This window comes from Equus asinus, chromosome 27, assembly GCF_041296235.1.
Source record: "Equus asinus isolate D_3611 breed Donkey chromosome 27, EquAss-T2T_v2, whole genome shotgun sequence".
Taxonomy (NCBI): Eukaryota; Metazoa; Chordata; class Mammalia; order Perissodactyla; family Equidae; genus Equus; species Equus asinus.
The window spans coordinates 18,168,852-18,181,177 of record NC_091816.1 but is presented as its reverse complement, the minus strand read 5'-3'; positions in this window follow the sequence as shown (position 1 = coordinate 18,181,177).

The window sequence follows — 12,326 nt, the reverse complement described above, 5'->3', positions numbered from 1 at the left end:
TGTTCTGGAGAAACCTTGCAACATGAGACAAGAGAAAGAAATTGGAGATATACTAACTCGAAAGAGTTAAACATCATTATTTTTGTATGCCTGGATAACCTAGAAACAAATTTAATACAAAATGTACAAGGTCAATATGAAGAAGACAAAAATTCTATTAATAAATAAAAATGAAGACTTGAAAAGATAGAAACCTGTATTATGTCCTGAGATGAGAAGTCTCAACATCATAAAAATTTTGGAATTAACCTGAAAAAGAAAATATTGAGGGAGGTTGAGGAGAGTACTACAAGAAAATAAAATAAATTATAAAACCATAAAGGTTAATTCAATGTGTTACTGTGTTATTAATAGCATGATAGACAAATTAAAATGAAAAGAACAAGCAGAAATAGATCCAAATATACATAGGCATTTGTCTAATAAATGTCTTTTCAGACTCAAAGGGAAAAGATGTTCTAATTAATAAATATTGTTGAGATTATTGGTAGAGATCTAGAAAAAAATATTGGATTCATACCTCACACTTTAAAACTAAAATAAACTCTAAATGAATCTGTTGCTGGCCCAGTGGCTCAGCGGTTAAGTTCGCATGTTCTGATTCTCTGCGGCCCGGGTTTTGCCTGTTTGGATCCCGGGTGCGGACAGGGCACCACTTGGCAAAAGCCATGCTGCTCCAGGCATCCCACGTATAAAGTAGAGGAAGATGGGCACAGATGTTAGCTCAGGGCCACTCTTCCTCAGCAAAAAGAAGAGGATTGGCGATAGTTAGATCAGGGCTAATCGTCCATAAAAAAGTAAAAAAAAACACAAAGATTTAAATAGTTTTAAAAACACCCAAATCAGAGAAATGTTAGAAGAAATAACTGGAAAATATCTTCATAATCTCAAAGTTAAAGGCATTTTGGGTATGACCCCAAACCCAGGAGTATGGAAGAAAAGATTGATAAATTAACAAGAAAATAAATTTTGCATAGCCCAGTCCATTATAAGTAAGATAAGATAAATGAAAAACTGAGAAATACTTTTGCAACTCATATCACAAAATGTTACCAAAACCAAAGTGGGCTTCCTCCTGGCGAGTTAAATCAGACTGTCCACCAGGAGCAGTCATCTCACAAAGGAAGGTATATTTGCGGCAAATAGGGGACCCTGAGGAATCATTTCCAGAGTCACGGAGTCCCCGACCAAAGGGAAGCAGGGACATTTATTTCTGATGGGGAATGAATATTCAAAAGGGAGAGGTGGGTATTTGCTTACGCAGGCTCAGCTGGAAAACATACTTCCACATACACTGCAGGTTACAGGGAAAAAGGCCTGAGCTCCTCCTGGAGAGATCTTAGCATTAAAAATAAGGCAAAGGTCATCGGCGTAGCTCTCCTGCAGAGGCTTGGTCTGGCTCAGGGTGGGTGGTGATCGCATCTCCTTAACATAACAAAAGGAAAAAGAACAATTTGGAAAAAATTGAAATATCCAAACCCACCCTTGAGTTCCTCAGGGTAGCTAGTTGGTGACAAAAAGACTAATATAAAAAGATGTTTAATATTACACATAATAAGAGAAATGCAATAAAACTGCATTGAGATAATTTTCCTCTTGTCAGACTGGCAAAGATTGAAAAGTTTTATAATACACATTTAGGTAAGAATCAGAAAACAATCCTTCTCATTCCTTCTCTGAGGAGGCAATCTGACGGTGTATTTCAAAACTCCAGGTACACAGAACCTTAATGCAGCAATTCCACCTCAAGGACTCGATCACACACATATGCTCAATCGCCTGTGAAGTGACAGGAATAAAGCTGACTCTCACAACAGCATTTCTTACAATAGATGATTAGAAACAACTTAAATGCTTTTAAAAGGCAACTGGTTAAATAAATCAGTACATGCACAATGGAATCATAGTACACACACAATAGAATACTATATAATAATAAAATGTAGAAACAGAAAAAGTTATGAAAATGATAGGTATGGGAATAAAACAAATGAAAATTTGGGGAAAATTGTTAAGAAGAGCACAAGTTGGGAGGAGGGCATGAATTCTGCTAGAATTGGATGCATCACGCCTTTCGTCAACATGGAAAACTACCATTTAAATATTTAGTGGATTCGTGTGTTTGCTTTCACACCAATCTTTTGTTTGCTTGGCTTCTCTTCCTCTCCCACTGACAAAACAAATGGCACAAAAAGACTTAACACACAAAGAAAGAAAAACAAAAGAAACTGGTTTCAGCCTTAAAGAGTTTGTTAGGAAGGCAGTGTAGGGGAGGAAGACATTTCCTCTTCCCAAATGTGGGTTCGTCTGGCCAGAGAAGGAACTAAATTCACATGAGACAGAATAGCAAGAGAAAATTAAACAAAGCTTTATGAGGAACCATGGCCCGGGGCCTTTCTTACCGAAGGAAGAAAGGGTACCGAAGAAGTGGGGTGCACAGAGTGGTTATATACCCCCAAACAGGGTGTTTCACATGTGATTGAAATGTCCCTCCCACAATAGTCACAAGATTGCCCTGTTGGCACAGTGCTTGATGGACACAGCAGGTAGTGGTCTGCTATCTCGGTGGGCGTAGCAGGAGGCAAGTCTATCGTCTGGAGCTGGGCGGTCACAGGTGAGCGCAGCAATCAGTTCCTAGCCTAAGGAAAGATGCTTAATCCTTAAAGAAATGCCAAAGTTGGGAGAGGGAGGGAAGTCAGTTACAGGAGGTTACCAGACAAGCACAATAAAATGCAGATTTAAGTCTTTGCCTTTGGTATTGATTAAGAGTTTCTAGAGAGAAGGTCATCTCCTTTCTTCTTCCTGGTACAGAGGGAGGCAACTTTTACAGATAGAGATTTACCTTACAAACGTAAACGTGTCCTAACAAAGGGCAAGTTCCATTCCTCAGAGCCTCCTTCCCTGTCCCAGTTTATCAAAAGAAATCAGCTTCAAGTAATCCTGATGCCAAAGAGACATATCTTGGGGTGGCCAATTTCAGGCCCGCACAGCAGCATCTAGCAGGGTCAACACCAAGATAAAAAAGTGGCAAGCAATTGTTCCAACTTCTGTCTCTGGTATCACAGTTTAACTGAAAAGTCAAATATTAGGTATTACCTTACACCATGCTTTCCTACATTTGTCTAAAGAAAATAATTCCTGTTTGCTAATGTTTCACTCTTTTTTGATTCAAAGGCAATAGTAAACACATGCCTTTGCAATTCAGTTTCTCATTGTAAAGATGTGAAAAAATTCTCATTTGTTCACTATTTAATCAAAGGAAAGCTTGGTAGCACACTTCGGCCATTACAAAATTTGCAAGAGTAGCTTGTGGAAAATAAAGATCCAGTCAGCATTTGAGAGTCAAACAGCATTCTGTTAAACGGCGAAGGGAACCAGACATTAGCTGAAAGGTCTAAGAGTATTTGGACACGTACAGGTGATAATATAAAACCCAATGGCACAGATCGCAGATTCAAAAATGGTATCAAAATCTGTAGTATTAGTTTCCTAAGGCTGCCATAACAAAGTACCACAAACTAAGTGGCTTAGAACAATAGACGTTCTCTCACAGTTCTGGAGGCCAGAAGTCTCCACAAATTGGCAGCAGCGACAAGTTCCCTTGGAAGGCCAAGGGAAGGACCTGTTCAGGCCTCTGGCCTAGTTTCCTGCAGGCTCAGGTGTTCCTTGACTTGTAGATGGCCATCTCCTCCCTGTGTCTCTTCACATCCTCTTCCCTCAGTGCATGTCTGCCTCTGTGTCGAAATGTCCCCCTTTTTATAAGGACACCAGTCGTATTGGATTAGGGTCCACCCTAACGGCCTCATTTTAACTTGGTTAACTCTGTAAAGACCCAGGTTCCAAATAAAGTCATGTGAGGTACTGAGTGCTTGGACTTCAACACATCTTGGTGGAGGATACAATTCAATCTGTAATAGTCTGCCCTCTGGTCCCCCAAATTCATGTCCTTCCCACATGCCAGATACGTTCACCCCATCCTGGCACTCCAGCGTCAACCCTCATCTAAATATTATCAACACCATCAACTCACAGCCCCAAATGTTATCTAAATCATCCAAATTAGTCATGGGTGAGAATCAGGGTAGGATTCATCCTGAGGTCAATGATTATGATTCCTGATAAAACTTATGAAGGGAATTCTGGCTTATAGAAGAATCAAGTCCAAAGACCAAATGTACAAATTAGCCAAACCTGGGGGTAAAAATATGTTTTAAGTGCTGCAATGTTGAAACCATAGCAACAAGTCTAAACTCTGGAGTTGAATAGTTACCATTTCCTAGTTTTCTGAAGCCATTTCTACTTAACCTAGAAACAAGGTTTTATCTGTATAATAATCAGTAAGAAAATTTTAATCTATCTCAGTATCACACAGCACAACACAACTTAAACTCTTAGTTTAACTCGGTACACCAGATCCAAGCTGGTACAAGTTTATAGCCAGTTATCTCCGAGCTTGCTTGTAGAGGAAATTCCTGGAAAGTGGATCGCCAAAGTGGAGCGTGCCCAACTTAACCACTAGGCCCTGGAGTCAGCTCCTCCCCCTTCACTTTTTTAATAGGATATCCATGAATATCATGTATCACACTAGAGTTTGGTGGAATATAATTTGATAAAATTTTTCTAATTTGTCTTAAGACATTATTCTTCCATCAATGTTTTTTTTTTCCCTCTTACATGAGTTAGAATCAAAGAATGTTAGCGTTACACACAAGATTTCATGCTCATTTTACAAATTCTCACACTGAAGCACAGTGGTGCTCCATCATTTTGAAGGATCATAGAGAGGGGTATATTTGAGGACCCTAATTTGCCTTCATCTCAAGAAGAGACAAGAGACAGTAGCACATTAATATCAGCTATGTGGGGAGGAATTCAAAGGGAGAGATTGGATATATAAATGGACAACGGGCAGACCATATATAGCAACAGAACTCTGGCCACAACCTCTGCAACAGTCAGCTCAGAATGGGCAGGACCTGATTGCGTGCCCTTTCCAGTTAGCCCATCTCCGGCTTCTCTAGGCCAACAACATTCAATCAGAGCATAGCCAAAGCCTTTCCTGTCTTCGCTATAAAGCTTTCCCACTCCTCTGCCTGCCTTTGAATCTCTGCCAAACGCAAGTGACGGTGGCTGACTTCTGCGATATAACAGTCTCTGAATAAACAGTCTGTGCTTGTTCTCATTTGGATGATCTTCATTTATTTCCACAGAACACTTCACCTTATAAGCAGGGGAAAATGGCTTAGACGGAAATCCAGACCTGGGATCATTTACTCTCGACTGCGGCAGAACACAGCTACCCACCCCATACGAGTGAGCAGAGTTCTGTAAACAGCACCATTCTATTTATGTCTTGTGCACAATTACAAAGCTAGAAGATCCTTATTTTCCTGTATTTTCAGGAAAGAACATACTGAAAAAGCAATTAGAAGCGTCTTGAAAGTATAAAGGGTGCCAATTAGCAGTCACTTGTCATGTATTTGCTGTTTGGAAGATGAGAAACGATTGTGGTCGAGGTGTGACAGGCCAAATCCTGTTATTGCTCAAAATAACCCCCATGGTCCCGAGTAACTCCACAAATTTTTAAATGTCCACTGCAGCCAAAAATGCCATCTTCCAGAATTACATTCTTAAGGGATTGCTAAAATTTTTTTAAAAGGTACACGAACTCTGTTTAAAACAATCAGAGTCACGTATCACGTTTAGGCACTGCAGACTCTGAGCTCAGTCCACAAGCCAAGACTTCTGTACCTAGAAATGCAAAGTGAGGTGGAAACTGTCATGCTTATGGCATTTTATTAGGAGTTAAAAATGGGTCACATTAGCAAATTTTCATTTCAATGTGTTCACGATTCTACCTGAATTTTCCCAGGCAAAGAAATTCTTTATTTGTGTTGAATCTTTTTTGAAGAGATCAAAAAAACTAGTAAAGGATTCAGTAATTAACCGCTATGAATCATTTCATCAGAATCATTATGCATTAAAGAGAATAACCTTAAGGTAAAGTAGCTAAGCCCTCACCAACAAAACATTTGGGTAAAAGATCCTTAGGAGGTTCTCTCTGCCTTGTAACCTCAATGTGTATCCTCTCAGAGCGTCTGTAATATGTCAAGGCATATATTTGTATCCATGTCTGCTTTCTTCTAATGCACCTTAATCTCTTCAAGAATAAGGACAGTGCCCTACTAGTGCTTCAGTATCCCAGCGCCTTGTCGCCAAACAAAAGCATAATACAAACAAAATAAATGTGGAATGAGCGAATAAATGAATGAATGAAATTGTCATTGTCCTTACTCCTCTCCCTTGGCACTGACTAATTTCTGGCAGTAGATATCAGGTGCGCCTTAGAGGACATAATAGCAGAGCCAGAGGATTTGGTTAAACTCAAACTATCAGTCCAGTGAAGGTTAGCCTTGAAACTTTAAGTGAATAAACTACAAAGAGGTTGACATTCATCTCAAGATTCTAGTTCAGATAGAGAGGGTGAAACTTATAGTGGATCAAGAAAGGGATGGCATTCTAAATTAATTTCACCAAAAGGTACTAAACCTTTCATTCTAATTCAAGAGAGGCAGAAAAAGGTACACATTGGAAGAATTAAGAGATTGGCTTAAATTTGTGGTGGAAATTCTGAGATAATTACATAGGAAAGATATAGGACAGTGAACATCTCCATAGATTTTAAAGAACCCCAGCACAAAGATTGTACATAATGATCTTAGTTGATACTCATGCCTGGCTGATGGATTTAACTTTTTCAGGAAAACATTGCTGAGTGTTAAGTACATTCACTTGCACTCCATGTAAGAACAGATATCTGAAAGTACCTTCCTGGGCCTACTGTGGGGTGATTCGTGCATCAGATAATAGTTGGACACTAATAATAATAAGATATCTTCCATTTCTTTGGTTCTTCAGTTCCCTGAGACAAGAGTGATTCTCAGTTTGTCTCTTCCATAAGATAGAGCCACAGGCACTTATTGAACCTCATCTTCTTCCTCTTTCTAAAAGACACGGTAACACAAGTTGATTTCTAAAACATTTTCTTGCTCTAAAATGTTAAATTCTTTGAGAGAAAAAACCTTACAGAATAATAGAAAACATTGCTTCTTACCTCTGCTTTTTCTTAATCAATAAAGGAACAGCATCATATTCAGTTCTAGATGATATTGCCCCTTAATGGAAAAGACAATAATAAATAACACTCTGTAGAAAAGATTTGTAATGGAAAGATTCTTGTTCTTTTCTGTCCATATGTCAATAACATGGGGTGGCTCTTCTTTAACGAGCTAAACTGTCCGGTCTCCATTTGGTTTGGCTGTAGGTTTAGAAATCCGATTTCCTCAGTTATTTCAGATCCAAATATTAATGCTCTCTGCATAATAGACATGTTTACATCAGTTTTGCGATTAAGGGGAAGCATTTTCTGTAGAGAAATCTTACTTTGCCAAAAACTTATTTAATACTCTAGATGTTTGCCTAACAATTTTGTAAATTCAGATTTTTACAAATCAAGTAATTCGAACACACAATGGTATCTTCTATTTGGAAGAATCTACAATAATGAATAAGCAAGACTCCCCCTAAATTCTGACAACAATATGAAAATATGGAAACATAGAGAAAAAAATGCTGCCTGCCTGCCTTATGAATGTTATCTTAATGTAAAGGTATAGAATCATAGAATTTCAAAGGTGAAAGCAAATTTTGAATTTACATAGCCCCAAATCCTTATTTCACATAAGATAAAATTGAGGTTTTGGCTGCTTTTTAAAAAAGTAAAATTGGACTCCAGGGGAGAAGTGGGACCTTGATGGGGCCTCCACTGTTCAGTCTGGCCTTTAGGTAGAGCTGCAGAAATCCTCTTCTGTTGATAGAGCTGGAGTCAATCAGGACCAGAGGAACTGGCACAGGCTAACCTAACATTTAAGAGACTGATACTGTGAGCAAAAAGTCAATATATTAATTTGAACTAAAGAATTTTAACTACAAAAAAAAATAAGAACATGGGTTGATTTGTTTATCATTTTTAAAATCTCCAATGAACAATACTTGTTGAGGATAACACCAGAGCAAAGGATTTTAGTGGCTGGTGTCATTGAGGTACAGAAACAAGGAACCTGTTTACATTATGGGGCTATGACATAAATACACTACAAATGGGCTTTCCTCCATTCTCCAACAAAACTGATACTGTAAAGGTCCCCAATAATCTCCACATTGGTAAATACAGTAGTCAATTCTCACTTGTTTTGTTTGACCTATCTGCTGCCAATGACAGCTGATCATCTCTCTTCCTTGAAATATTGTTTTCTAGGACACCATTTTCCTGGTTTTTCTACCTCTCGGGTTGCTCTTTCTGTCTCCTTTACTGTTTCTTCATCTCGCCTCTAACCTCTTAACACTAGCTCCCCAGAGTTCAGCCCTTGAAGCTCTTCTCTTCTGTATCTACATTCATACCCCAGGGCAGTGGTTCCCAAAGTGTGATCCTCAGACCAGCAGCATAAGCATGACTTATCGCTCCAAAAACCTAACTAATCAGAAACTCTGGGATTGGGACCCAGCAATTTAGTTTTAACAAGCCCATGACAGGTGATACTAAAGTTTGAAAACCATTTCCCTAGGGATCTTATAGTGTTTGACTTGTCTTACAGTGTACCATCTGTAAACTGTATGGATTCCAATTTTTTACATATATTTATGTGCAGCCTAGTCTCCTTCTTCTGAATTCCAGATTTATATGTCCATTGCTAATTTGATTTCTCTACTTGAAAATATTATAGGCATTTCCTGCATTACATACCAAAGCTAAACTTTTGACAATACAATCTTTTCCACTTGCGGTAGCCCCCATTTCAGTTAACCTTCTTTCCAGTTGCTCAAGCCAAAATTCTTGGAGTTGTCACTGATGTCTAACATTCTATACACCAACTCTGCAAAGTATTGAAAGATACAAATATGAGGAACACGTAATTATCATCCTCAAAGAGACTATTAGCTAGTATGGAAATAAGGGAGTTGATGGAGTTGCCATTATTGTAAGAAGTCAATGGGACAGTCAAGTAGATACATCTGTGACATTTAAAAATGAAGACTAATATTCAGGAAAATTTCAAGATGTAACTATAAATTAGGAATGACCTGCCTAGAAGTAATGGTGGAGAAGGATGAGATGATGGAGATAAATTAGTTGTAGAGAACTCAACAGAACTAAGAAGATTGGAAGAGGAGGCAGAATGGAATAGTGAATAGTAGTATTTTAATTTTATGAAATTAAAGCATAAGAAGAAAAAATAACAAATATATTGAATGGTGTTGAATATCAATGGGATTAGTGATGAATTAAAGATAATGATTCACGTTCAGTCTACCGATATTACATTTGGGAGAATGCTAAATTACATTTAAACATAAACTTCCAGAGAGCCATCAATGAATTTTGACAATGGAAGATTAAATAAGCTCTATAATCAAGAATACTCTGAATTTTCACCAGATGAAAGGAATGGTTTTGTGCATATTGACTTGTCTTATTAAGAAAGACAAGATGAGTATGTTACATGTTTAAGTACAGCCCTCACCATTAAGTTATCGATGACACAAGAACCACAATGGTAAATAGATGATTGTAAAGAGTTGGGACAGCAACAATTTAATTCATTTTTGTAACAGAAGCAAGTACAATGATATTTAGTTCTTAAAGAATAAGTAGTTTGGAATACATGTCCCAGTTATAAGTCTTGATTGTGGTTGCCCATCATATCTCTAAAGTTAAAAGGTGAAATACTCTCATTTGTACCATGATGTTTAAATTTCCTCTTGTGATCCTTGGTGTCACTCACTGAAGATTTGGGAAATAAAAGATTTCTATACTCTTTAGAGGCCCATTTTTAATCACCTGTCAAATGCAAAGGCTGAGTGGTAAGAATGAGGACAATGTTTACATTCAAGCTGTATAATCAAGGGATCTAAGAATATTCAATTTTGCCAATTTTGTGAAAATTAAAAATAGCATATATTTGAAGGTATTTTAAAGAGGAAAATGAAAGTACAATAGTAATTTAAACAGGAAGGCAGCTCTAAGGCCTGAAATGCTATTTGAAAAGGATTTCTGTTGAAGTAGGATAATGATATGTGAAATCATTACGTGAGGTTTGCTCTGAATACGTTTTCTCAGCCACTGAAAAGAATAATGAACAGCAAGTGTCAATTTTTTTTTAGTCTATCAACTGGAGAAAGGCAACTTTTAAAAAGTTTGTCATGACATCAACTCGTGACAGGATCTCACAATAATCTCAGTTTTCCTGCTACTGAATCAACCTAATTTCATCTCCCCTCTTCGCCAAGGTTCTAGAATCTAGACCTGAAATTTTATAGTCACCATGATCCCTCCCTGTTCCTCTTTTCCCACCTTCTCTTTAGCTGCCTCCTCCTTTCTATTCCTAGGGTCACTAGTGTGAGTAAGCTTTTGACTCTATGCTAGCCCTATCGCCATCCATCAGGTCTCTCTGCCTCTCATCCTTCCCTGATTTACATGAGCACCACAGGTCAGTTCTCTGGAAGGAGACCCTGAGACAGTGTTTAGAGACAAGATCTTTAGTAGGGATCAACACCTATGAAAAGAAGAGGGAGGAAGCAGAATTAGAGAGGAAGAAGGCAAACTATGTTACAGACCCAACAAGGTCTAACCCAGCATTTGGAGCTTTCCAGAATGTTGGCTCTGAGAGTCCCCACATTGGGCTTTTAATCCACAATGCACACCTCCCACTCCAGGTAGATCAGTGAAAGGGCATGACCTCAGGGAGGCAGCTCTTAGTGCTGACCTGACCTTGAAAGAGCTGACAGCTTGAGACTGTCTGATGATGACAGTCTCCATGGCTGGACAATATTCATTCCTGACACTTTAGCCACAATAGTTTCCTAAAAAATATATTCAAAAAAATGAGTAGTTTCAATAAGAGATTTTGGAGGCAGGAGGACAAGTATCTGAGTCCTCAAATCTTCCAGTTACTAGAGGATGTACTCTGGGTAAATTATCTAATTGCTCCACACCTCTTTCTCCTCACATGTCAAAAGATGATTACATACACTTATTTCGGTTATTATGAGGATTCGATGAGACCAGGACTGCAGATGTCTTAGTATAGGGCTAACATATAGCAGGATTTAAATGAATGTCCCTTATCCTCCTCGGCTATCTTAAAGCATTAATTATTGTTTACTATTCTCTCTCTCTCAAAATGTTATAATCTCACCCCTTTCATGATATTACATTTTCCTGGTTCTCTTACAACTTCAGGGAATTCTTCTCTATTACCTGTTTTTCCAGGTTTACTGAGATATAATTGACATACACCATTGTGCAAGTTTAAGATATGCAACGTGATGATTTGACACTTATATATTGTGAAATGATTACCAAAATAGGATTAATTGACACCTGCATCACCTCACATCATCATACATACATATATATATATTTGTAGTGAGAACATTTGTTTTACTCTTTTAGCAACATTCAAATATATAATACAGTATTGTTAACTACAGTCAGCATGCTGTAAATTAGATCTCCAGAAGTTATTCATCTTAAAACCAGAAGTTTATACCTGTTTTGTTTTTTGGTGAGGAAGACTGGCCCTGTGCTAACATCTGTTGCCAATCTTCCTCTTTTTGCCTGAGGAAGATTATCGCTGAGCTAACATTTGTGCCAATCTTCCTCTATTTTGTATGTGGGACACTGCCACAGCATGGTTTTATCAGCAGTGTATAAGTCCACACCTGGGATCCAAACCTGTGAACCCTGGGCCACTGAAACGGAGTATGCAAATTTAACCACTATGCCACTGGACTGGCCCCTAGAAGTTTACACCTTTTGATCAATATCTCCCAATTTCCCCACCCCTCAACCCATGGTAACCACTGTTCCACTCTCTCTTTCTATGATTTTGGCTTTTTAGACTCCACATATAAGAGATAGCATGAAGTATTTATCTTTCTCCATTTTACTTATTTCACTGAGCATAATGCCATCAAGGATCATCCATGTTGTCACAAATAACAGGGTTTCCTTCTTTCTCAAGACTGAATAATATTCCACAGTTTATGTATACCACATCTTCTTTACTCATTCATCTGTTGATAAATGCTTAGGTTGTTTCCATATCGTGGCTATTGTAAATAATACTGCAATGAAAATGGGAGTGCAGGTATCTCTAGGAGATCCTGACTTCCTTTCTTTGGATATGGAGATTGTTGGAGCATGTGGTAGTTCTATTTTTAGATTTTTGAGGAAATTCCATACTGTTTTCCATAGTGTCTGTACC